We start from the raw sequence: 27,867 nt of genomic DNA, 5'->3' as shown, positions 1-27,867 counted from the left end.
GTTTATATGCTGCCTATTTTGCTAGCAACATTCCTAGGTGGCTCACAGTATTAAAAGAATTAACAATAAAACTTTAAAACACTAATAAACCAGTGAATCTATAAATTATTACACATTTAAAATTCCAGTCAGATTCATTTTCCCACTCTTCCCCACACACCACAGCTCACTCACATCAGGGGCCCTGAGTCTCTTGTGCACCACTTTCAGGGGACAGACACAGTGGATTGCCATGGGAGTGGAACTTCATTTCAACCAGTGCAGTTGATCCAACTTAAATCTGAATTCAAACCTTAGTGAACCTTTATGTGCATGTGCATCATTTTAAATAATGTGCAAACCACAACTTTAATTTACCAAAAGACAAAACCAAGCAATTTTGCCAGTGAATCTGACTTAAGCTTCAGGTATCAGTGTTCAGCCACCTGCTTGGGCACTATCTGAGCTGACATCAGCCAATATTTACAGATGTGAAAGAGTTCAAAAGAGCTTTACCTAGAAATTAGTCCCATTTGATACATACTTTTTACATTCTTCTTTTCTTCTTAGATCTGACTTTGATACCTACTAACTCACTAGTGTCATTTGTCAGCTGTCATCCTATGGAGAAATAAAACACATCCCAATTACAAGCTGCAGAGATCCCACTTTTAACGCTCCTCAAGATTGTAATGTGCTTAGGAGTTAGCAGTCCTGCTTGCAAAACAGGAATCCTGGATCCAGAGAAGCAAAAGAACTTTAATATTGAGTTAACCAAGCAGAATATCCTTTTTAAATTTCACCTATAGGAGAAGCCCAATATCACTCATCCAGAGAAAGTGGAAATAAATGGTAAATGATCTCCCAATAGACAGATGTAAGGAGTGGAATCCCATGATGATCTATACTTATTTTAAAATTATCTGGAATTATTAGGAGTAAGCAGTGAAATGGTCAAGTTGGCTGATGGCACCAATAGTTAAAAATGGATTGCTCCAAAAGGACTTGTCTAGTGGGCATGAAAATGACAAATGCAGTTCATTGTAGTGGACTGTGTGGACATCTTGGGGCAAAATAAAAATCTGAATCTCAAACATAAACTGATGCAATCTGAACTAGAGGTGACTGACAAAGAAGGAAACTTTATGGTTGTGGTGGACAGCTTAATGTAAATGTTAACCCAGTGTATAGTAGCTGTGAAAAAGGCAACCTCCATGTTAGGCATAGTTAGTAAAGGAATTGAAAATAAAACTGCCAGTATCATACTGTCTTTATATGCATCATAGTGAGATTAGACCTAGAATACTGTGTACACTTCTGGCCACCACATCTGAAAAAGGATGTTGTTTTTTTTATTTGTGAATGTTCCAATTTCCAAAAAATGGAGAAAAGTGCAACCAAAAGGATCAAAGGGCTTTCAACTAAAGACATAGTTTCTTCCTTACCACTAGAAAAATCTCTTCCCTCTCCTGTCCAGATATGGGAACTGCTTTGTGTTCATCCTATATAAAAACTAAATGTATCAAATAACTTTGTGATGGCAACATTTTATATAATTATTTATTAAAACCGTTCTGAGCAATAAAACATCAGTACAGATTTAAAGAGCATTCAAGCCACAGTAAAAGATAAGCAAAATAATAAAGTGTGAAAAAAATAAAAACTTATGAAAAGTCTGCTGGGTCCGTTCTAACCCTTGGCACAGAGTTCCACAATTAGCGTGCTGCTACTTAAAAGGTCCTGTCCTTATTCCGACCAAATGCATCTGCCTTGGTGTTAAAACACAGAGCATGACCTCAAAAGATTACCACACCTTCATGTGGACAATGTCGCACGTCATGACAACCCGTGCTGCAAATAAGCAAGGTGAATTGTTCATGAAATAACGCACTAGACAATCACTGTGGGATATTTTTCTTTCCCCCTTTCACCTTCCTGTGGGTATCCCAGCAGACTCTGCAGCAAGGCCTATCTTGTCTCCTCTTCTTGCTGACTGCAGTCTCTATTTCTCTGCAACTTCTTCCCTTCCCTGTTTTTGCAGTCCCCAAGTTGACAGCCTCTCCAAGCCACCCAAACAGCACATTAGAGGGACTGTTATTGCTTCATCTGTTCATTTTAAATTACACTCTCAATAAGAGCACATATTTTCACATAAAAAATTGGTGTCAGGCTTGCATGAATCTGAAGTGGCCAGCCTCACCTGGACAATCACTTAGAGCGGTCTGCTGCCAAAACACAGCAGGGTCCCACCATGGGCATGGACCCAGAGAGGTTGCAAATATCTTTACTTCTGCACTTTGACAGCAGGCACCACCCAGGAGATTGCCCAGGTGAGGCTGACCATTTTTGGAACTACAAAGCATGCACTTCCGAGTCTGACTCGATTTTTAATTTTAAAAACATGCACACACATGTCTTGAAAAAAAAAACCTGAAAAAGACTGATGAACCAATGAAAGCCCTTCCAAGGTGAGGAAGAGGCATAGCTGTTAAAATGGGGATTGCTAAAACTGACTTTGTAGCAGCTTACACAGTCTTCAAAAATAAAAGTTTAAAAATGTGTGGTGGAGGGGGGCGGGGAGCTGCAGGTATGGCCGGAATAATAAGAGAGAACTATGGCCAGAATAAAAGAGCCAGTGTGGAGTAGTGGTTAAGAGCATGGGACTGGGACTCAGAGGATCTGGGCTCTAGTCCCCGCGCAGCCATGGAGCCAACTAGGTGACTTTGGGCCAGTCACAGACTCTCAGCCCAACCTACCTCACAGGGTGGTTGTTGTGGGGATAAGATGGAGGAGGAGATGTAAGCTGCCTTGAGCCCTTTGTAGGAAAAAGGCAGAATATAAATCTAAAAATAAATAAAATATATAATAATAATAATCACAAGGGGAGTGAACCAATACCAACTGCCTTCAAGTGGCACTTTGGGGCAGCTGGCACCAGTGTTTTCCGCTGAACTCTATCGCAAGAGTAGCATGCATTTTTTTGCCACTCTTCCCATGGGGCTATGTAGCTAATTCCCCATATCCACAGTGAAGTCAGTCTGGCAAGAAAACACATCATGGATGCAACATCCCTTGGTACAGCCCATGGGTTCTTGGGATGGCTCATTCCACATGTACAAGCCGTTCTGGAAAATCACTCTAGGTTCACACAATACAATGGTTGTGTCATGCAAACCAAGTCAATGCTTTGGATCCCCTGGTCCACAGCATAAGCTTTATAGGAAATAATCGGCACTTTGAATAGGTCCTGGAAGCCAGTTAGAAGCCAGTGCTATTTAAACAACACCAGGATAATCCATTCAGAAAAGTGAACACCAGAAATATTCTGACTGTATCATTATGCATCAGCTTGAGTTTCATTATGCATCAGCTTGCAAGATACACTCTGTAGCTTGCTATTCAATGAAGCTTATTGTGTGAAGTCACCTTCTCTGAGACACATCAGCATACCACAATTTTTCAACTAAAATTACAATATTTTTTAGCAATGTGTGGCATTCAAGTAAAAGTTGTTCAAAAGGGATACTAAGGGTACAACCCTATGCAGGATTTAGAAAGAAGAAAGGCCGATTATTCCCAGCATTCCCTAGTCCACATTTCCCATCAAAGAAGAGCCAGTGTGGCATATTGGTTAAGAGTGCAGGTCTGGGACTCAAGAGATCTGGATTCTAGTCTCTGGTCAGTCATGGAGCCAACTGGGTGACTCTGGGTCAGTCACAGACTCTCAGCCCAACCTACCTCACAGGGATGTTGTGGGGATAAGATCGAGAAGAGCAGGAGGATTATATAAGATGCTTTGAGTTCTTTAAAAAGAGAGGTAGGCTATAAATCTAATAAATAAATATTATTTTATAAAAGCTTTCTGTAGATGTAAGATTTAATACATTTGTCAAAATGTTTGAACAGACATAAGTCCATTGCCCCCTGAGACTTTTATGTGAAATTCACTTTCCCACCTTTGATTACTCATTTCTATTCCCCCATATAGATGAATGTGTCTGTGTACTACATACTTTGGACAATAATTCTTTCTCTATGCTTGAACCCAATGTCTTTTCAAAAGAAACATAAGACCTAGACATGTCTATTCCCTTAGTCACTCCTTGAATATAGCTTCTAATTTGCATGTATTTGAAAAGGGGGAGATGCAAATTAATATTTATATCTGCCAGTTGGGAGTATGAAAAAATAATTCCCCTGGAAATATAATCTTTAATCTTTTTCCAAGCCAGTCACAAGCTACATAGCGTAATCCCCCAGTTCTCTTGCTGACTAAAACCCCAAACTATGAGGTAGTAGAGCAAGAAGGGAAATACCTGCTGCTAAACTGTATCTCTTTTTCTCCAAAATGTTGAGAACTGCATTTCCAATTATATGTGCTTGTATCCTCCTTCTGTTCTGTCATGTATACCACATCCATTCTCTCAGATGGATATTTTTAAATGGTTGGATTTCTTGTACTAACATTATTTCTTGGTAATAATGCACAATATTAAAGACTGAAAGTCCTTTGACTCTCCTATTGCAGTATTTATGATTTACATCTTGCCTTTTTATAGTTCTGTATATATTGATTAATTCTAAGTTGAATTTTATTTCATGGAATCATAGAATAGTAGAGTTGGAGGGGGCCAGAAAGCCATTGGGTCCAATCCCCTGCTCAGTGCAGGGCACCAAATTAAACCTTCCTTCTCAGATGGCTGTCCAGTTGTGTCTTATTCCTCTTATTTCCAGTCTCATGAGAATGCAATTTAGAAGGCGAGATACTGAGGATGAAACTCAAATACTTTGGCCACCTAATGAGGAGGAAGGACTCCCTGGAGAAGAGTCTAATGCTGTGAACAATAGATGGCAAAAGAAGGGGACGGCAGAGAATGAAGTGGCTAGATGGAGTCACTGAAGCAGTCGGCATGAGCTTAAGTGGACTTCGGAGGATGATGGAGGACAAGGAGACCTGTTGTCCATGGGGTTGCGATGGGTCGGACATGACTTTGCGACTAACAACAACATGAATGCAATTTAATTTTTTGGTCATTTGCAGGATATAATGCCCTTTAGTTTTCCAGTGTTGTATGTTTGGATCCCATTCCATGTTTATATACATATGATTATATTTTGTACCGAAACATATACATGTTTGTTGCATACATATTACAGTTAAGTGCTTTTCAGCACTGTTGATTGCTAGTAGTTAATGTCTCTACCTATCATTGTCAGCAGCTGATAAGAGGAGAAGAGTTCTGCATGGGGGCAGTAAAATTGTCCCCTAAATATCTAGCACAATGCTCATAACATAACCTGGTGGGCACAGGTTTTCCAGGTAAATTCATTGCACTAGCAAACACTATTAATGTTGTGTGGACTCACTTACATGGGTACTTTGACAATTGCATAAGCACAGCAGCATAATGGGATATCTCCCAAAGTTTTGATGACAACTTTATGTTCAACATGCTCCTTTAACAGTGAGTGAACAAAACATTGCTAATTTACCCTCCAGATAGATTCCACAGTAGCATGAGAGTACTCCAGTTGCCATGAAGCACTGAAGAAGTTTGAAACAGGAAGCCATTGTGATTGGGGGTGTGATTATGTCCCTGACCAGCACAACACTTTGGTGTTGATAATCATGATGGGGAACAATCGTGTTGTTTGCTCCAGTACTATCATGCAGTCCCCATAGCTGATTTCAGGGTGCCATCCCATATTTCAGGGAGGTGGAGGGGAAGAAGCAATTTCGCAACAGTAATCCATGCTCTAGTAACCCCCCTCAGAGACCCCTCCCATTTGCTGTACATTGTGATTATTCCCAGAGACTGCCTGGCCAGACAAAGCACCTGGCCTTGAGATAGCCACCTCCACCTCCTCCATCTCAGAATCTTGACCTAGCCCATCCTCCCCAATTCTACAGTTATCCTTTTCACTTCCTGATAGTCTGGGATACAACCAGCAGTCCATGGGAACACTTGCCCAAGACCATCATCCTTCTTGCTTCCAACAGCTCACACGCACTGAGCCATAAGACCTGTTTCCCATCAACAGAACCAGGAGAGCAGATCAAACAGGCATATATAGCAATCACCTGATCATAGATTTCTTTCTGCTTTCAACAAAACCAAGGGGCACCTCAGGGACAGAATTAGGAGTCACAAGAGACACAGCACTGCCATCACTCTGTGGGTGTGTTTAGGCACAGCAGCAGGCTTATATAATTCTAACTTATTTGAGAAGAGACAACTAGACTCCCCAGTTCAGGCATCACAATAAACAAAAGAGGTTGATGGTTTGTTTAGCCGTATGCAGTTACCTGAGGAGCATGGTGGAAGCAATCAAGCAATGAGGGCACAGAGCTAGCATCCAGGGTAAGCATGGGCAGGCAGCTGCCCAAAGTCCATGGACTTTCTCTTTCTCTTCACCCTTGCAAGTGGCTGGTTTGCCTGCATTTGCCCTGTCCCAGGCGAGGATGGTGGCAAGGAGGAGGCATATAAGACGCCACTGCCAGCTTGCTCAGTGGATATCTCCCTCTCAGGAAAGCAAGAGGAAGCAATGCTGAGACAGGATGAAGAGTGAGAGCATCTTCTGGCAATGGCAGGAAGAAAGAGAGGGCCTATTGAGTGCATCTCACCCAAGGACCCTCAAAAAGGACAGAGATTCCTGTCTTGTCAAAACATCCAAATATACTCTGTACCTCTTTCTCCCTTCCTCCTGGTAATAGAACCTCATGGAATATCATTGCACTGTGATTTTCTCCACAACCCATCTCACCACATTGGCTATGAGGGGAAAGCACAGTACATGAATGCCAGACCATGCATCTTTTTATACTATATATGACCCAGAAGAGAACAGAAACAGATAGAGTTCTGATTGTTCCCTGCTTATGAGAACATTATAAACTGCCTGAGCTTTATGTCATAGTCCACCCAGTATCCACCATCTAACCTGGGTGACAGCCCAGACAAGAAGGTTTGGTGTGGTCAAGATTGTTGGGTCACACCTGGAACTGTGCTTAGGTTTCAGGACCTTGGCCAGCAACAGTAAAACTAAAGAACTAAGAAACACCTCAAGTGGAGCCTGGGAGCAACTGGCAGGCTTTTATAACCAGGACAGGGGAGACTCCCTAGAAACTCCACCCTTTGGGTGATCTATCTGGCTGTAAAAGGTCCAGCAGACTTTTCCTGCAGGCACTGGTTTTTCCTAGGGAATGAAATTGAGGTAGGAGGGAACCAATTGGGGACTTCTCCCTGGGATCTCCCTTTTCACAAAAGAGTCCAGAGTATGCTCCTCAGAGTCAGAAAGGAAGTGGTGTCTCCTGGAGGTTGTGCAGACAGAATACAGGGTGTGAGACAGAGACTCAACTTCAGAAGGATTGGAAATTTGTTCTAATGCTTTCCCAGCATCACTATCAATGGATGTGTCAGTGTCTGAGGGGTCCCAGTTCAGAGCCAGTGAGGATGGTTGTTTTTTGCTAACTAACAATGGGGGCAGAGGGGCAGGTAGGAATCTTCACTGGAGAGGGAAGGATTAATCCTCCCTCTCCACATGCTGTGTTCTTGATCCTGATAGAGGGTTTCCAAGTAAATAGGGAGCAGCATGTGATATATTTAGTTTATTTTGCAAGTCCCTCCGGTGCTTTACTTGAGGACAGGAAACCCCTCCATTGCACAGAGAATGTTGCTTCAAAAAGTTATATTTCAATGACTTCTTTCTTTTTATTAAGCAAACCTTGGATTGGGAGGAGTAGCCAGAAACCTATGTTCTTCAGCATTACCCAGCATCATGAGGGAAGGTACAGTGGCCTTTTTCTCTGAAGAGGCAGCTCATGGAAGTAAGCAGGCTGCATACAGGCCAACAGGCTGACAAGACATATGGCTGCAGTATTTATAACCGTAATAAGCTTCACATGAAAAGTGACTAAGAATCAAACGACTGTATTTTTAAACAAGCTTTGACGTAAGTGTGAACAAAGAACTATAAATTAACCTCCCACATCTCCACTTTCTGTGCCCGTTTCAGGCTAACAGGATGTAGGGCCATTGAGGAAACTAGGGCTGTCTTGTTAGCACTAAAATAAAACAATATTTCACCTACATTTCTGGAGGGCTGCAGAACCTTGAACACTTTCTATCTACACAGCTTTCTTGGGATCAAGCTCTTTCAGCCAGGCAGCACAACCACTACCCAGGAAAGATTTCATTTAAGGTACAGAACAATCTGGAAAAAATTTTTTATCAGTGTCAGGACTCAGCTGCAAGGTATGCGAAATAGCCATAAGGTGAAAACAAGGTGCCTCTGGCAGTGCTGCCCAGTGTTGCACAATACAACAAGCTGTAGCCCAGTCCTGAATATGCACATTCCACCAGGCACATGCCATGGCTTAAGCAACCCACATCGGTCTGTTTCCACTGTGCAGACCACCCCATTGTGGGTGGACCCAATGGGGCTATCTACCACATCCTGGGCGAGTCTTCCTGCGCAGCACTGAATGCTGGGTAAGTGAACTTCTGAATCAAGTGCTTAGAAGCCATGCAGATGAGCTGAGACCAACTATCTTTAAGATAATGACCAAGGAGTCAAAAATCTGACATCACACATAAGAACATCAGTAAGTCTATTGGTGTACACAATGACTTCCCTGGATGTAGCATCCTGGGCATCCTGGTGACAGCTTTAAAGCGATTGAAATCAGGGGCTTACTGGGAATGTGAGACTGCAGAACAAGAGATTATAAAGATGTTTGGTTGTATTAATATCCCACCTTTTTTCTTTTGTGATGAACCCAAGATAGCTCACATAGCTATGTTTTATCCTCACAGCACTCTTTGCGGTGGGGTAGGCTAAGAGTAAGTGACTGGCCCAAAGTCGACTTGTAGGGCACCTTGCAGCATGTAACAGTTGCTTTAGAGAACTGGGGACTTGCTGGGGATCACCCCTTGTGATAGCATCTGATGAACTGGCCATAGCCTACAAAATGCTTGAAGATTTATTAAAATATCTGAGCAACTAAAACCGCCTACTTCTATTTCTGCTATGCAAAACCCTTGAATGGACCAGAAGGCCAACACGATTATGCCAAAATCACATTTTGTTATTACTCATCCTCACCACAAAGGGCAATGTCTGGATTCCTCCCCACTCCCCAGTACAAAACTATCTGTTTCCAATAATTCTTTTCCATTGATGAAACTTTTAAAAAGCCAAGTTATAACCTCAGAGGCTTTGAGTCTTGCTTCTGTTACAGGCAGGAATCTCTCCATGTGCACATCTTTTGGGCATTTAGGATCCAGCCTAAGCAAAAAATTGTTGAGATGGGTCCTTCCAGAACAATGTATGTTTAGAAAGGGAAGTTACTCTTGGCACCCACACAGAAGTTATTAAATAATTGCAATATCAAAGTCCAGGACTCATGAACAGTAGGCCCAAAGCCATCGCATTGGCCTAAAGGATTTCAGAATACACTGCATAGTGCAAACTCTCCTTTTAAAGGACTCTCCTCCATTCCAAGCTGCATGCTATCAGAATGGCTGTCTGGTATAAGTCAAGTCTGCATCAAGATAAAAAGCTATGGGAATTTTCCCACCTCCTCAATAAGCATCTGGACAGCAGATTCTTCAACACTGTGGGGAGTTCTAGTGCATTTATATTAAAAACAGGGCCAGCATCAGAAATCAGTGTGGGCAGGCAGATGCTAAGTACCCAAAGACTCAGAGGGGTGCCTTGCTGCCCCTAGACCAGTTGCCATAAGCTTCCTCCTCACCCCACCAGCCCCATGGACAAAAGAAAGTGCCCTGACCAATCCTGGAAGCCTAGTTTAAAAGAAATCTGAAACAAATCTGATCAGTTTAAAAGTGATGCACATGCAATTAAAGACGAGGAGGAGGAGAATGGAGGTTGGCTGGCCAGGTGGAGGCTTCAGCAGCAAGTGACACTGTGGTGGCAGGGGCCCTGGTGCCCACAGCAAAATGGAGTCTTGTGCCAGCTTTGATTGAAACTAGGATTATTTCGAAGTTTTCATCTATCCATGTATATGCTACAAATGTTATGCAAATCGTCAACCTCTTTTGTCCTCTTCTTTGGTGTTTCCTCTTTCTGGATGATTGTGAGTGGCTGTCCTATAGTTTGATCCTTTTACACAGCATTCTGCTTAGTATGTCATTTTGAAGGGCACTGAATAGAAAAGAATGGACTAATTCTGGATTCTAGGAGGCATTAAATCCTAAACATCATAGCTCCCAAAGACTAAGGCCTTCTTACAAATAATGATCTGAAGATGGAGCCTAGTGCAGCCAGCTACCCAGAGCTCTGAGTACTTCACTCCTATAGCCATCTTCAAAGGCAAACTCAGGTCTTCTGGTGTTTGAATCCCAATATATCATCATTTCTTATACTATTTGCTAATAATTCTATAACTAAAGGAAACAATATCAGTGAAAGAGGGCATCCCTGTCTAGTGCCTCTGCCTTGGGATATTCTTTCTATTAAAACATCATTAACAGTCACTGTTGCAAAATTTTCTGAGTATAATTTCTTTATTACACTTTTAAATCGAGAACCAAATCCTAATGTCTCTATCAACAACTTTATCGCTTGCCATTCCACACAATCAAAAGTTTTAAAAATATCTAATGATATTAGACCCACTTTTAACCTTTTCTTTGATATGAATTCTATTACATTTAATACTTTTCTAGTCAAGTCCAACATCCTTCTCCCTACCCTAAAACCAAGTCGATCCACCTTAATGTATTTATCAATAAAAGCATTCAATCATTTTGCAAGTATTAGTGCAAAACCTTTTGCATCTTGATCTATCAAATATATAGGCCTATATACTCCAGAATCTGACAAATCCTTATTAGGCTTTGGTATCAAAACTATTGAAGAATCTTTCCAAAATGCTGGGATTTTTCCACCATCCAAAATGTTATTAAAAAGATATTTTAATTTTGCTATCAATAACTTTCTAAATGCTTTATTAAACTCTGGTCCTAGTCCCTCTATTCCTGTAGTTTTTCCTACTTTTAAATTATTAATAACTTCTTCTGTCTCCTCTTCCCTAAACACCTGTTCCATTAATTCTTCTCTTCCTTCTGTAGTTTATTCCCAGCATTCCTTACTATATATGAACTAATTTTATCTGTTGGCACCTTCCCAGCTAGAGAGAGCTTTGAATAAAATCTATAAAATATTCCTAACTTTTCTTTTGTCAAATTACATTTTTACCCTTTTCATCTTTAACTATTCCTATTAATTTTTACTTCTTTTTGTTCCATAGCTCTAGCCGACATTCTTGAATTCTTGTTGCTAAATTTAAAAACTTCCTTTTCAGAGATATTAAATTTCTCTGTGTTCTATTTCCCTGTTTTGCAATTCTTTACTTTTAGCTTGCATTTCCATCAAAATTTTAATGTCCCTCTCATTTATATACTACTTCTCCAAATCCTTGTTTCACTCTCTAAGTTTTCCATGTATCCATCCCTTTGTCTTTCAAAATTACAAGTTTATTGAAATAAGCTTCTTCCTATTATAGCTATCTAACCTTCATCTTCGGTACTGAATTCATTCAATAACTCAGCTTTAATCATTAGATCCTCTAAATACATTGTATTATTTAATTAACTTTACCCTACTATTTTATAACTTTATGTCTCTTAACTCTTGCAACAATTATAAATCTCTTCTACAATTTTATTAACATAAAATTGTAATTTATCTTTACCATATCAGTCCAAAATCTTTCTACTTCCCCATCTCTGTTTATATCTTCTTCTTCTCCAATTATTCTTCACCATTCCTAGCTTCTTCCACCTATCATATTACCATGTATCTATTAAGTATATTTAAAGAAGGTTCCCCCTACATAATAACTACCTAACCTTAGCCTTCATTACAAAGTTCTTTCACTATCCCATGCTTTAATCCTTAAACTCCTTCAACTGTCATGCTATCACCTATTTTTAGTTAGCCTTACCCTGTTATATTTATAACTATATCTCTTAAATCTTATAATAATTACAAATCTCTTCTACAATATTTCTAACACCAAACTCAAAATTACCCTTTCCATATCAGTCCATAATTCTTGTATCTTCCTTCTATTCATTTCATTGTCTTCTTCTTCTTCAGCTGTTATTCATCAACCAGAATGGAGGGTAGTGTTGGTGAGATTTCACCAACTGCTCCTGAATGATTTTTTAATGGCTGACAAAATTTTCCCATGACGCCCACCCATGGGTCAGGGCCTTGAAATTACTGACATTTGGAAGTCAGCAGAGGGGGATGAAACACACAATATAAAGGTCCAGGACCCATAATACTTGAGGAAAGTTAGGGCCTTTGATCGAGCAATGCTTTCATGGTTTCTTGAGGCTTGAGAAGATTACCCTTTGACTACCACCTCTAGGTTAGGGCCCCGAATTGAGTGAAATTTTGAAAGTCAGCAGAGAGGGATGAAACTCACGCAATCTAAATTGCCAGGACCCAGAGTACTTGAAGATTGTCAGGGTCTTCCAATGAGCAAAACTTACGTGGTTTTTTGAGGATTAAGAACATTGCCCCATGATGCCCACTCATGGCTCAGGGTCCCAGCTGCATGCTTCTCGTCCTTTAAGGCCCTGATATAGCCCACGTTTCATTGGGGCTGCCCTTCCAAATGCTGTGAGGTTCGGATCCCTCTGCTGACTTTCATAATTTTGCTCTTTTTGGCTCCCTGACCCACAAGTCAGTGTTGTGGGGTGATTTTCTGACTTCTGAACCTACATTTCATACTTTGCACATTTGGCCTCTGTTACTTATGAGATGTGTGACGGGGCCTGCTTCACCATGTGATGTGAGTTTGAGACCACTCTGCTGACTTTCTAATTCTCACTCATTCCAGGGCCCTGAACCATGGGTAGGCATTGTGGCCATGTATTCTGAATACTTAGAAAGTCATGTATGCTTCCTGTACTTGAAAGCTCTGACATACAATGAGTGTTGTGGGGACTACCCTTCATAATTGTTTAAGGTTTGGGCCTTACTGTTGACATTCATAATGTTGCTCATTTCGGGGCCCTAACACACAGGTTCACATTATGGTGCAATTTTCTCAGCTCTGAACCTACACCTATTACCTCACACACTCAGAATCCCTGACATACGGGGAGTGTTGTGGGGCCACCCCTGCCAAATGGTTCATGTTTTGGAACACTCTGGTAACTTTCAAAATTTCGCTTGTTTCAGGTCAGTGACCCACAGGTGTACGACATGTGGCTATTTTGCCAGCTCTCATGCTGCACTTCTTACTTTCCATGCTTGGAGGCCCTGATGATGAATGTTGTGGGGCCTCCCACACCAAAGTGGGTAAGTTTCTATCCCCTCTGCGGACTTTCGAAATTTCACTCACTCCAGCACCATGGACCACACTTGGGCATTGTAGGGCGATTTTCTGAGTACTCAAAAACCATGCATGCTTCCCTCCTCAATGGCCCTGACATACACTGAGTGTCATGGTGTCGCAGCATTCATCCAGAAGACCACTGTAATTCCAAGGAGTCGGTGGGGTGTTCTGCCCTCAAACACCAAACTTTGCATGTTCAGAGGCCCTAACCCACAGGTGTGTGTCGTGGGGCCTGCCCTACCAGATGGTGCAATGTTTGTACACCTCCAGTTACTTTCAATATTTGTCTCATTCCAGGGCCCTGATCCATGGGTGGGCATCGTGGGCTGCTTTTCTCAGCCCTCAGAAAACCCTGAATGCTTCTCATGCTCAACGGCCCTGTCTCACAATGAATGTCATGGAGCCTGCCCCACCAAATGGTATGAGTTTTGTTCTACTCTGCTGACTTTCAAAATTTCACTCATTTTGGACACCCGCCCCACATCTTGTGGTGATTTCCAGAGCCTTTGACCAACGCCATATGGTTTGCCCACTTACACGCCCTGACATACGGCATGCATCATTGGGCATTCCCAGCCAAAATGTGCAATTTCCATAGCCTGCACTAACTTGCAAAATTTTGCTCCCTTTTCAGCTGTGACCCATGAGTAGGCATTGTAGAGGGACCTTCACAGCCCTCATCCAACACTGAATACTTTGCATGCTCTGAGTCTCTGACCTATGATGTGTGTCTTGGGGTGAGCCCTGCCAAAATGTGTGCCTTATACAAGATTGGCAAACACAATTGAATGTTTTCATCTGGAATGGAAAAAACAAGGATTAGATTTAAAGTTCTACAAGATGAAAAAAGAGAGAAGGCTCTGGAGTATCAAACATTAAATTAGACTATCATGAGGCTCTCCTAGTTTGGATTACAGACTAGATTTTCAATTTTAATGAAAGATTAGTGAAATTGGAAATAGCAGATCTTGAAGAAGGAATACACAATCAATTATGAACCAAAGAATCTATTTAAAAAGCAGTGATGGTCTAAAACAAATTTGGGATTTAGGAGAAGAATTAGCCCTCCAATCTGTCCTTTAATGTCTCCAATAGAAGTATATTGTGGAAAACATTCCAGGAAAAACCACAATCTTCTAACACATGGAGACATGGTTGACCTACAATTGTGAATTAATTAATGGCAAGAACTAAAAGATGAAGGGAAAAAAACATAGAATGGTTCCTTTATCATCAGCTGGCCTCAAGATTAAAAAAGAAAATTCAAACTGGAAAAGACATGATAAGAAATCTGATGGACCTTGAAATTATAAACAAACATCAAACAGACCATCTTCTAGAACGAATTTCTAAACAACTGCTTAATTATGATACTGAAACTCCACAAATTAAAATAAGTATGAAGATTTGGATGCATAATCTTGAAATATGATCCCATCAATGGGAAGATGTTATAGATGAAGGATATAAAATTCACTGCATGCCAAGCATTAAGGGAAAATTGGTATAAGATGTATTTCTGGTGGTATATTACCCCAAAAGATATACAGAAAATGGATAAGAATTATAATGGAAAATGTTGGAAATGTAAAGAGATAGATGGGACATTTTACCATATGTGATGGACATATGATAAAATTAAAAGATTTTGGAAGCAGTACATGCTGAGATGCAAAAAATACTTAAAATTGACTTTCCAATTAATATTATTGAGTATTGTGCCAGAGACTATTCCAAAGATTATTACAGACTTATTTAAATATATAACAGCAGCAAGAGTAATAATTACCTCAAAGTTGAAAGCTGAAGATTGCCCAGTTGTCAAAGACTGGAAAAACAAGTTTGCTAAGGATACAGCCGTGGCAAAGTTAACTAACTATATCAACAGAAGACTAGTTGAAGAAATTACACAAAGATGGCAGGCTTCTTCTGAGCACTTTAAATAATTGTTAAAGAAAATATAATTTTTACAAATGTCCAAATATCCATTTTAAACCAAGGCAATATTATAGTTTATAACTAATTTTATAGGCTGGATAAATTTCTGATTGAGACTTGAGCAGTTTGAATGGGAAAGCAGGTGATAGAGACTTTTGCTTATTATGTTGCTGTTGTTGTTAGTCACGAAGTCATGTCTGACCCCATGGACAACACTCCTCCAGGCCTTCCTGTCCTCCACCATCTCCCACAGTCCACTCAAGCTCACGCCGACTGCTTCAGTGACTCCATCCAGCCACCTCTTTCTCAGCCGTCCCCTTCTTCTTTTGCCATCTATTGTTCACAACATTAGGCTCTTCTCCAGGGAGTCCTTCCTTCTCATTAGGTGGCCAAAGTATTTGAGTTTCATCTTCAGGATCTGGCCTTCTAAAGAACAGTCAGGGTTGATCCCCTCTAGGACTGACCGGTTTGATCACCTTGTGGTCCAAGGGACTCGCAGGAGTCTCCTCCAGCACCACGATTCAAAGGCCTCAATTCTTCAGCGCTCAGCCTTCCTTATGGTTTTGCTTATTATAGATGTGCTTAAATGAGGATGTTGCATGCAAAATTTCTGGAATAGCCCTTCGCACCTTCTTTCCTATATACTTTCTTCTTTTTACTGTACTTTCTGAGAATAAATAATAAGATTTGGAAGGGGGAAATGTGTGCTTTTCATAGTTCTGCACAGACTTGGAAAATTTTGTTTGTGCTGGGGTCCTGTCCCCCAGATGGGCCTTTTGGGGCAATTTGTGTAGTCCTCAATCAATGCTATATGGTTTACACCCTTGGAGACCCTGTCAAAGGATGGGTGTCTTGGGGCATCCCCTGCCTGAATGTGTGACTTTTCTAGCCCTGTGCTGACTTGGAAAATTTTGTTCACTGCACTGCCCTGACCCACTGGCTGACATTATGACACAATTTTCAGACGCTTTGAAAGATGCCTTATGCTTTGCATGCTTGGGCACCCTGCGTTTTGACGGATTTCACTCCCCACCAAAATCTGCTACTTTTGTAGCCTTGCACTGACTTGCAAAATTTCACTCACTCAGGGGCCCTGATGTCAGGCTTCATGGGGCAATTTTCACATCCGTTGGCTGATGCCACATAATTCATCTGCTTGGGTTTCAACGGAGGCCATAGGGCATCCACCACTAAAGGGTGCAACTTTCGTAGCACTGCACTGTCTTGGTATATGTTACACTCTTCAGGTTCCAGACCAGGTGGGCCACATGGGGTGATTTTCACAGCCCTCAACCAATTCCATATACTCTGCATGCTTGAATGTTAGACCTCCTGCAAATAATGCTAAAATAAGCTGGAAATAATCCCCAACACTAAAAATAACACTAAAATATTTGAGTTACATAAAAACATATGCTTCTAGATAGAGGTACATCCTAGCACTGCCTCTTGATAAGCATGGTCTAGCTATTCCAGCTTTTCCACCTTACTTTGTCTTCAGTGGGGGGTGGGAGAAGGACAAGGTGATGGGAGGAAACATGGGAGGGATATCTGTTGAAGATATCAGCATCTGGATCCCCTGAAAATTCCATGGATGAAGTGAGCTGATGGCTCAATAGAAGCCAGTCTGCAAGCATCCTAACACTCAAGATATTGGAGAAATTCTCAAACCATTCAGATGTATTCAGATTGCTATGACTCTGACACATGAATTCTGCAGTGGACTGGCATTTTCCAAATGACATATATTCTGAGACTCACAGATCAGTTTTTTACTTTCTGAAATAGTACACAAAAGTAGTCATACAAATATACAATTTAAAACACGAAAAAGCCAACAAAATTTCCACACACACCCCTTAATCATGTGGGCTACAGTGTGAAATTATAGATTTAGGGGATTTGCACAAATGCATTTTTCAGAAATACACATTTGCTGAAGTTAGTACTGTCCAATATAATTGCAAGTTTGGGGAATTTAAAAAAATCAATTCCACCAATAAACAGACCTATGAATGATAGCAGGCAATCCACAAAACGCCAGGCATAACAAACTTAACAAAATCTATATATCCCTACCTGAGACACATCCAAGAAAGAATGCACTAATTTTAATATGATCTTCATTTCATCAAGGGACTACCACATGTAAAGTGCTAATCAAGATCTTTTCATTCTATTCAAATGAGAACTCTATTTTTAATTCAGAATTTATCCTAAGACAAAGATTGATCTGATTTTAATACAAAAACAATGATTTGTTCCTGTTCTGGCTCATTGGTTATATCCAATATCTGCCTTCTGCAAAAGAAAGCATTGTTTCTTGAGAGGATGTCCATTTGCTTCCACTTTTGAGGATCCCTCTCCCCCACCATGCCAGTTGTGTAGTTGAATCAGGGCTCACAGGGATGCAGTAGTCGGATTTTTTGACCAGCAGGGATCCTGATGTCATCTGCAAGCCCCACACAATTATTTGTGGTGACTTGGTGTTTGTGGGCACCCTAGGTGGGGACATAAGACCTGATGCAGCACAGCCAGCTGCTTCCCTATGAGAGGAAAATGAACCCCATTTCCTCAGTTCCCAAGTGCTCTTTGTCCCTTGAGAATAGTTGGCCAAGGAACCCTCTGGTGACACTTGATTAGGCCTTTTTGCAGCCTTTTGTGTCCTTAGGCAAGCACCACTAAGGTATAGATTTTGCCCAGAATGCTGGATGCAACCTCATTGTAAAAATAGCATTATCATGGCCAGTGACATGGTGCACCCTCTTGGGAACCTGCCCCCTTGCATCCCAAAGTACGTGGTCTGTTGAGGCCCCATCGGTGCAGGTGTTCAAGGATAGGCTGGACGTTCACATGGTGGGCATGTCGTGAACGGAGCTGGCTTGTGCCGGAGGTCAGACTAGATGGCCCACGAGAACCCTTCTGACTCGCTCTGTTTCTATGTTTCCATGTTTTCATGAAAACAGAATAATGCCATATTCATGATTCAAAAAAAAACTAAGGAACAAGACAACTTGGTGCACTACAGATCTGATGGACAATAACTCACTACATTCCCAGCTACAATGGCCAAGCTTGGGAAGGTTACTTTAGCTGATATTTCCTATTCACTATTAGATTATACACAAGATGTACAGAACAATGCTATACTCTTATTATGCCGGAATGTTGCAGCTATGCTGGCAGAACAGCCAAAGCCATCTCTAAGGGCACCTCTCCTCTGGAGCAGCCACTTCATCTCTGTTAGCTCTTGCTAAACAAAGGATAGGCAGTTGCTCCTGAGGATTGGTGCCCTAGGAGACTGCTCATAGCAAGAAATCTATGCCTGCCTGGTCCTTTGAAGAGCCATGTCCTCTCTCCAGGGGACAAATGGCAGTGGAGGTGAGTGGATGGCCTTTGGCATCCGCAGGGATGGGCCCTTCTGAGCCCATGGGTGCTCAGTCGCTGCCCACCTTTGCTGACCCCAGATACCTGTGCAGTAATCCTACTCTTTCCTTTTTTATGGGTTTCTTGCCATAAAAAATATCAGTAGGAAAGCAAATGGAAGGTGACAATCTTCCCATATATCCATGAATGAGGAACTGGACCTGTTCAGTAGAAAGTTTTACCATAAGTCATAGAATCATAGAAGAGTTGGAAGGGATCTATAAAGCCATTGAGTCCAACTCCCTGCTTAGTGCAAGACCACAAGTGAAAGCATTCCTGGCAGATGGCTCTCCAACTGCCTCTTGAATGCCTCCAGTGTGGGAGAACCCACCACCGCCCTAGGTCATTGATTCCATTGCTGTACTACTCTAACAGTCAGGAAGCTTTTCCTGATATTTAGCCAGAATCTGGCTTCCTGCAGGATATTCCATATCCTGCACTGCCATCTAGGTGGCCCAGTGAACTCACAATGCTCAAGCAGTACCCAGGAAGTTAAACCACAAAGTATTTGATAATCAAGACAAACAATGCTTATCCCCAACAGTGGCACTGGGTGGCAGTACTGTTGCAGTAGATTTCATCTCTTGGGCCTCATAGATTTGTGAGAGTTTTGTTGCTGCAACATCAAGATAGTCAGAAGCAAGTGGAAGGGTCCCAATTATACTTTGGAAACTAAAACTAGCTTAATACAGAACCTTGTAGAGCTGGAAACATTGCAGGATAGGGCCATCGAACACCCTCAAAAGAAAAAGGGACTATGTGCAGGGCTACTGGGTTTAGAAAAAAGGGCAAGTACAGTAGAGCACAACAGAGGGCTCTACAATTATGCATGCCATAGAGAATGTGGGCCAAGAGAAGTTTTTCTTCCTTTCTCATAATTAGGGGCAGTCAAGGATTCCATTTGGTTGGCATTTTTAACCGAACTGACCCACTCTGCATCTGCTGAACTAGTTGGACATTTGACGTTCTCCAAATTTTACAATGTATTTCTTGACTCAAACAGGCAAAAATACAAAAACGATTGCATATCTTAGGATAAAATGCATTTAGAACTGCATAGTTAGAGAGATGATGCATTTAAAAAGACATACTTTGTCAGAAATATTTCTACATGTAGTTTGGGAGAAAGTATATTCAAAGCAACATATTGTGAAGCACTTTGTGTGTAAGGATTAAACTAACTGCAGAAATGAGATGGAAAGGAACATGTGAGACTAACACAGCCCAGAATTGGGCTGATACATCTACATTCATAGAGCCCAGAATCACTCCATGAAGTTGAATGGCTGCAGATTTAGAACAGACAAAAAAAGTACATCTTCACATGACACTTGGACAAAATATTTCCTCAAGATGCAGTGATGGTTGCCAACTTAGGTGGCTTTAAAAGGTGATAAGAGAAATCCACATGGAACAATCCTATCCCAGGTTACTAGCCAGGATGGCTATATATTAACTAGACTGCTTGTGGGCTTGTTGGCCACTGTGGAAATGGAAGGTGGTACTTGATATGCCTGTGTTCTAACCTGTCAGGGCTCTTCTGTTCTTTTGTTCTAATAGCAGAAGCAACTTGAACAGCTTAAAAAACCACTGTTTACATTGACTTAAGCAGACATGGGCCCACCATCACTTCAGGAGCTGGTCAAACCTGCCTGCCCACATGAAGATGACCCTGGTTTGTGTTCATTAAAGTGATTTGCAGATTCCCAGGGGTGCAGGCAGAGTCTAGAGGGCTGTTTTTACAACAGAGAACTACAGACCACTGGTTAGTTTTAGAAAAGTGTAGTATCCTCAGGCTTAGTTAAAGCCCATCATTTTTCAGTGTTTATTAGAGCTAAGCATGGGCTGCAGGTGAGTTTCTGTCCCAATCCAGGAGTCCCACTCCCAGAATCCTCAGGGGTGGAATGACTCCATGTAAAGACAGCAGGGTAGCCAGCTGTCCTGTAAGAAAAGAGGATAAAGGGAGCATGAGTTCTGACTCCGTCTGGCCCAGGCTACCCTTGTTTCATTAGCAGTAGCTCTTCCATGAGTCTCCAAAATAGCAGAAACAGCCATTTGGCTCAGGTTGTAACCCTGCACAGGAAGGGCTGGCTCAAGATTTTGAAGGGTCAGACTGCCTCAAAGGTCCCCTCCCTCAGAGAGTTGACCTCCTCACTGCCAGTGTCTCCAGCTGTTCTTGCTCCTCCTCCTCCTCATCATCATGGCTGCCACTTGTTTGCTGGACAGGCAGGGAGGCTGGAGCAGCTTCCATTCCTCCTTCCCACCACCACCATTGCCTGGGCAAGAGGCAGGTGAACACTCAAGGTGCAATAAGGAAGACGGAGACCAAGTCTGGGGAACACTTGTCAGTGATGTCTTCTAGATTGTGGGCCCATGGTAGGTGCCCAACCTTACCTAACCCTCACATGCTTACAAAGCTGCATGTTTGCATAGGAACATAACCTTTTAAACATAGTTGGGCTTTTCTGGACAAGCAAAAACAATGCTACTCTTGGCAAGGGGGAAACAGGGGCCACAACAGGTCACAGGAGGAGGAGGAGGAGGATGAAAGAAATAGCATGCTTCTCCAGCTTTGTTTCCCAGCATTCACAAAGTCCCTTCAAATCTTCTCCATTCTGATGTTACTGTAAAGCCGGCATGATAACCCACAAAGCAGGAGTGTGCCTTAAAAAAAAAAGAACCACCACCCAGTGTGTCTGAGGCCACATACAGCGCTACATCACTGCAACTTTATAAATAAGGTGGTTTAATGCAATTGAAGATTTGCTGGTGTGTGTTATGTAAAAAAGAAATCACACTATGAGGAATGTATTTGTTGTATACTGAATGTCCACAACATTGGAAAATTTATACAGATCTACAGCCATCGTTCCCAAACTGGTGTCCTCCAGCTATGGAGGAAACTGAAGTCCAAAACATCTGGAGCACAGCAGGTTGTTAGTGTAACAGTCAAAAGGGTAACTCCTTTGCAAAAAGTTAATAGTGCTCTGTTTCGTTGAGTTTTTGACTGCACGATAAAGATTGATTGATTGATAGTGCTCCCAAGGTTATGGACCTTCTTAACTTCTCTTTTAAAAGAGATATTTACAATGGTGGAACAATGGGAGCTTTCCAGTATGAAATGTGTCTGGAAAGCTATGTTATCTTTGTATGCTTGCCTATGATACCAAGATGGCACGTATTCCTCGAGACTGTGCCCACCTTTCACATGTGCAGAAATCAGAAATGCATTCTGACAACCTGAGAGCCAAACCCACAAGCAGCAGATTTGAGCTGTCTCTCTTGCTTGTTCATGCATAATTAAATGGTGTAAATAAGGAGCAAAATAAGTTCATATCCAATAGATAAGTACTTAACCTTTTGCCCATGGGCTGCTTTTAATTCTTATTTAAATCAAAGTGCTCCTTTCTAAGCACAATGGGATAAAATAGGTCTTTGTTATCTTTTTGATCAAGGGAAGAAAAGCATCTGGGAGATATTTGAGTAAGGAAAATGGTCCATGGAGAAAATGTGAAGTCTGTTCTTTCTCCATCTTAGCTTGCTTGCTTTTTAAAACAGGTTTCTAGTCCTTAAAATACTGTTAGTGGGTGGTTCCTCTTACTGGATGGAGAGTATTCTGGTTCTGGTTGGAGTTGCACTCCCTTTAAAGGAATGGATTTGTAACTTGGGGCCTCTCATTATCATGAGGACCAGGTAACCTCAGTGTGGCAGGGAGAGCCTTCTGCCAGTTTTGGCCATATCTGGGAAGAAATAGCCTAGCCTCAGTATTCTGCTCTCTGGTAGACCACTGAATTGGAGTAATGCCATGCATTTTATGTGTGGCTGTCCTTAAAGACTCTTCAGAAGCTGTAGCTTGTAAAAAATATGGCAGTCAGGCTAATAACTGGGACAAGAATGTAAGAACATAAAACACCATTTATGGCCCACTTGCACTGGCAGCCTGCATACTTCAGCAACCAGTTCAAAGCACTGGTTTTAACTTGCAAAGTCTTATACAGATTGGGAGCACAATACTTGATGGAGAGCCTCTCACAGCCACCATTTACCCAGACACTACAATCAACATCCGAGGCCTCTGACTGATGGCTCTGAGACAAGATAAGAGGGCAGCAACAAGGGGGAGGGCATTTTTGGTGGTGGCCCCCTACTGTAGAATGAGTGTAATTGAGGCCCACCTGGCACCAACTTGTCATCCATTAAGTACCAGATTAAGATAGCCCTCTATGCCAAGACATTTAAAGATAACCTAGTTTATTGAATGGCTTGAGAGGAAAATTCATTACAAGCATTTTACAGGTCTAATATGTATCATATGTTGTTTTTGCTGTTTTAAAATTCATTTTTCATTTTGGAAATGTTTATAGTATTTGGACACATTTTGCTGTTTAGTCTACTTTATGAACTGTTGTAAACAACCCAGAGAGCTTTGCCTATTGGGTGGTTCAGAAATTCAATTATAAATACTCCTCCTCCTCCTCCTCCTCCTACTAGTAATAATAATAATAATAATAATAATAATAATAATAATAATAATAGAAAGGCTGCAAAGAGAGGATTGAGAGTTAAGTGGGCAATTCCTGAAGGGCATTTGCAGTGGCCTAGGCTTCCTTGGGTGCTGCTTCTCTGCGAGGCCACAAGCACAGAGACTAAAGTAGCGTAGGTAGCACTCATCATGCCATTCTGCTTCTTATTAACACGTGAATTGGGTGTGAGGTTGGCTTTCTGGAAAACCATGGATCGGTGGCTTATGCAATATGTACAAAGACTCTCAAAATACTGTACTGACCTCTGGCCTAGATTCCCTTAGGTGATCTTTGGAACAGAGGTTGGAGCTTTGAGAAGCCAGTGAAAGTTGAGGCCCTCTTGCAAGAACTCGACACAGCTTGGGGACACCAAGTGCTGTTTGTGCAAGATGTGGGGGTCCCACTGTGCTCCCTTCAAGCTAGAGAAATGTGTCGACTCTGCAGCTGTCGCTGACATTATAAACCAGTGAGGTTTGCTTCTGGTGTGCTAGCTAGTCATTGTGGTCATGCCTCTGACTCTTAAGAACTCTGAGGTGGTTTTCGTTAAAAGTTCCCACCCTTCATGGTTGCAAGCATAAACTTCTAAGTAGAAAGGCACAGTGGACTTTCTAAAACATAGGTCCTGGAGCTCTTGTTTTCCAGAACTTCATGCCCTCTAGCCCAAACATTCATCCTCTTTGTTTTTTGGATGTAGATTATTAAGACTTCTCACGGATATACAAAGAGGCTGAAAATTTCCAGAAATGGTGTTTGCCCCCCACTCTGCACTCCAGGAAGGAAAGTAACATAGCCTTCCCAGTCAGTCAGAGGTACCAGTTGGGAGCCAATCAGGTTCCCTCAAATGTACCCAAAAGGTGTCTGGAGGAATAAGATTCTACTCTTTTCCAGGCCTCTGGGACTGCAGAGTTTTGGTCATCTTGGATATAATGGTTTCTGTTCTCTATTAGGCTACACATAGCCAATGATCTCCACTAGCTAGCTTCTTATTTAATTGTAGAGTACCCAATTGACAAAGCTCCCTGGATAGTTTAGAACACATAAAATGCAAGATATAAAATGCAAGATACAATAAGCTGTCACTACAAAATGTACAAATTGCATTTATACCCCAATTCTAAGCAGCTACAACAGCTAGCACAAGCTACAATAGCCAAAACTGCTAGGCAAGTAACAGAACACCTCAATGTACTACATAAAGTTGTTAAAGGCCTTCTCACAGAGAGCACTAGTAGGGTTGGTGCCAGCCAAGTCTGAGTGGGAAGCTTTTTCCACAGTTGGGGGGCCACCACTGAGAAGGCCCTTTTCTTTGTTGTTACCAAGTAGAAAAAATCAAAGTCAGGCCCCAGTTAGTTGCTTGATGGAAGAGCATGATGCTGACTTGCTAGAATTGATACCATTGGTTTCTCTGTGGTGCAAGCCCAGAACCATGAAGACACATTTAAAATTTAAAATTTTAATTTAAAATTAAATTTGGAATTTGGTCACTTTTCCCCAGAGCCCAGTTTCCCAGAGGGAAGAAACCACTCTTTCCTGGAGATCACTGGGGACTGAGAGTGGCTTACAACAACAAGCATTTGGAATACCATTTCACAGGTTTCCAAACTACAAGGCGAGAGTTTGTGGGTCAGTGCAAATTTTATGAGCTTTAGATGCTTATCTGAACAGTGGAGTGAGCCTGTGTACAAATAGCTTGCCCCTTTGCTTCTAACAGGAGAGATGCATACCAAGGAGAGACCAGACCACTGGCCCCCTTACCCAGCTAGAAGTTCACATATCAGCCACTCTCAGCCCTGGGATGCTGGCCTTGGGGGATGGCAGACGTGTCCCAACAAAATAGTTTTTGCATGCACTGTGGCTCCTGTGTCTTCATGTAGGCAGGTGCAGGCATCGTGGGACATGTGCCCCTGAAGCATGCCAGGACCACTTGCTAACTGTTTACATTCCTGGCCTATTCTGAGAGCTGAGCTGCCAGCAGACTTAGTGTGCTATGAACTTCGGCCCTGGCCCTGAAATTGCATCATGTTGTATCTGGTGCTTTTTCCCAGACAGACGTGTTTACACATTGCCTCAATTGCCAGCCAAATCCCACTCTTCCACTGTGCCCCTCTCAGCAGCAAGAACTCACATTCAGCCTACAGCCAGAGCCTTGAATGTCAGCAGAATTGCTCCCTGCCAAATTAGCTGCGGCCCCTCTTTCCAGCTGGTGGACTCAGCACCCCTGGTCTTGGGTTCAAATTCCAACACTATAAAAGCAGCGGAAACCTACTGTGGAGTTAGTTTCCCAATCAAGCAGAGAAAGTACCTTGCTTTGTTCTTCATGGGCTGGTTCAAGGTGATACTAATATCAACTACACTCAGTAGCATACAGTGACAACCTAAACTCTGCCCAGGTGTGCATGTGCTCTTAAAACAAAGACTGCACCCAAGGAAAGTTGAATTTTATGCTCCAGATACCAGAGAAAGGGTATGTGGGGAAGAGGGAGGGAGGGAAGAGGAAGGGAGGGAGTCTCAAGATGCTGCAAAAGAGGCATGTTTTCTCTCTGTGAGGGATGCTTTCTACTTTGTCTATACTCATAATCCTCCACATACACCATGCAAATTGTGCACACTGGCATCTCTGTGTGCTACTTTTGCAAAGCTCAACTGGTTATGTGCCAAATTCAAGTAATGGAAGCCCCATCCCCACCCCAGAAATCCTCCCCTTTCTGAAATTTCATCAGGCATTGTGCAGAAATCCCATCTTTTTCCCTCTAACAGATTTTCTAAGGCAGGGGCCCTCAAACCTTTTCACCAGGGGGCCAGTTGAAAGCTGCCATGCTGGGCGCGGGCTGGAAAGGTAGAGCCGGCGGTGTGCGTGGGCCGGGACGGGGACAGCGTGTATGGGCTGAGTTGGGGCCAGGGTGCGCGGTAAGGCGAGGTGAGGTGGGGGCGGGCATGCACCATGAGTCAGGCACACAAGGCAGCAGCTTGCTCACTTGGAGATCATTTTCTGTGAGTGAGCAAACCACTGCCTCCCTGCGCTCGGGGCAAGGTGGGCGGCGGGGGGCATGCATGGGTGCAGGTGTGCATGTGGCGGGTCTAAATGGGCATGGTGGGCTGAATAAATGGGCATGGCAGGCCGGATCCTGCCCCCGAACCATAGTTTGAGGACCCATGTTCTAAGGTAAGAGAAAAGACAGACGATGCAGTGGCAAAACACTGGAGGAATACGAGTGGAAAACAAGAGTGTCTTCACATGTATCATGCAACCTGTAGAATCCTGGGAATGAGGCATGATGCTGGAACACAAAAAACATTGTCTGGAAACACAACTTATCTGCACAGCCTTGATGTCTAGGACAATGTTCCTGTTGTTTCATGAAAGCCAAGATTCTCAGAATGGTGATTTCCACACCAGGTATGAAATTTGGAATTTGTGTGATGTGCTCATGGAATGTGCACAGAGACACAGGAAGCTCTGTCATTTGGCTAAGACAAGGCATGGCTCACAGACACTGTCAAGACACTCCCTGCAAGCAAGGTTAGCACTCCCATCTGCACTTAACGCCAGAAGCTAAGCCTCCCACCCAAATGATTCTTGGCCTGGCTGGTTATAGGTCTAGGTCAGTTTTACAGTCCCACTCTGATTTCTGCTTGAAACTGTTCAAAAGTAGGGAGCAGCAGGTTCAGCTTGTGCACTGACCCTGCAGTGGGTTATCCAAGGCTGGGAAAACACAAACCATTTTTACCTGTTGGAGATCAACAAAAGTGAAGATATCCTCTGGCCTTTTGTTTTTCACAAGCAATTTTATGAATGCTCCAGTTTGCATCTCACCACCATCTCTTTAAAAAGATTAGAAAGACAAGTTGAACTAGGAATAGCGGGATCTGAGCTGGGTAGTCAATCAACAAGACCAAATAAAGATGTGGACAAATCCTCAGAAAAAGTTGACAAACTAAAAACAAACAATTATGTGAAACTCTTAAGAACCTCAGAAAAACCCTGCTGGATCAGACCAAGGGTCCATCTCATCCTGCATTCTGTTCACACATGGCCAGCCAGCTCCCCAGTAAGACATAATGCAAAAGCTCCTATCTGCTCATGCGCCCCAGTGACAGGTGTATGGAGGAGCACTGCCTCTGAACTGCAAGAAGTATAGAGCCGTTGTAACTAGTAGCCCCAACAGCAACATAACTATGCCCATTAAATCCTGCTGCAGCCAATGCACACTGATCTTACAGCCACTATGCTCCTGTGCCCTTGTGTTTCCAAGCAGTCACACACTCATCTCAGTTGCATCAGAAAAATTGCAACATGGGAAGCCAGCATTCCCAAAAGAACACCTCTCTCTCATTCAACATCTAGGGTTTTCAAAGGCATGCCTTGGCATCTAGAAAGAGATTCCCCCGCCCCCGGGCATCACCTCATGAGACATAAGGTTGTGTGTGGGCATGTTCTAAGGCAGGACACCTCAACCCACTTACCTTTTTTTGCCCAACCAAAATATTTTTAGGAAAAGTATTTTGATAAGAAAGATAAAAGTATCTTTAAAGAGCCAAGAAAAATAAGGAGGCATAGGGAGTCTGGCAATCCATAGACACATCAGAACTCACAGCCCCACTGTTTGTGAGCCCAGCCTTATG

Source organism: Varanus komodoensis, unplaced genomic scaffold (assembly GCF_004798865.1).
Source record: "Varanus komodoensis strain SLA01 unplaced genomic scaffold, ASM479886v1 scaffold41, whole genome shotgun sequence".
NCBI classification, from domain to species: domain Eukaryota; kingdom Metazoa; phylum Chordata; class Lepidosauria; order Squamata; family Varanidae; genus Varanus; species Varanus komodoensis.
This window is presented reverse-complemented; position numbering follows the sequence as displayed.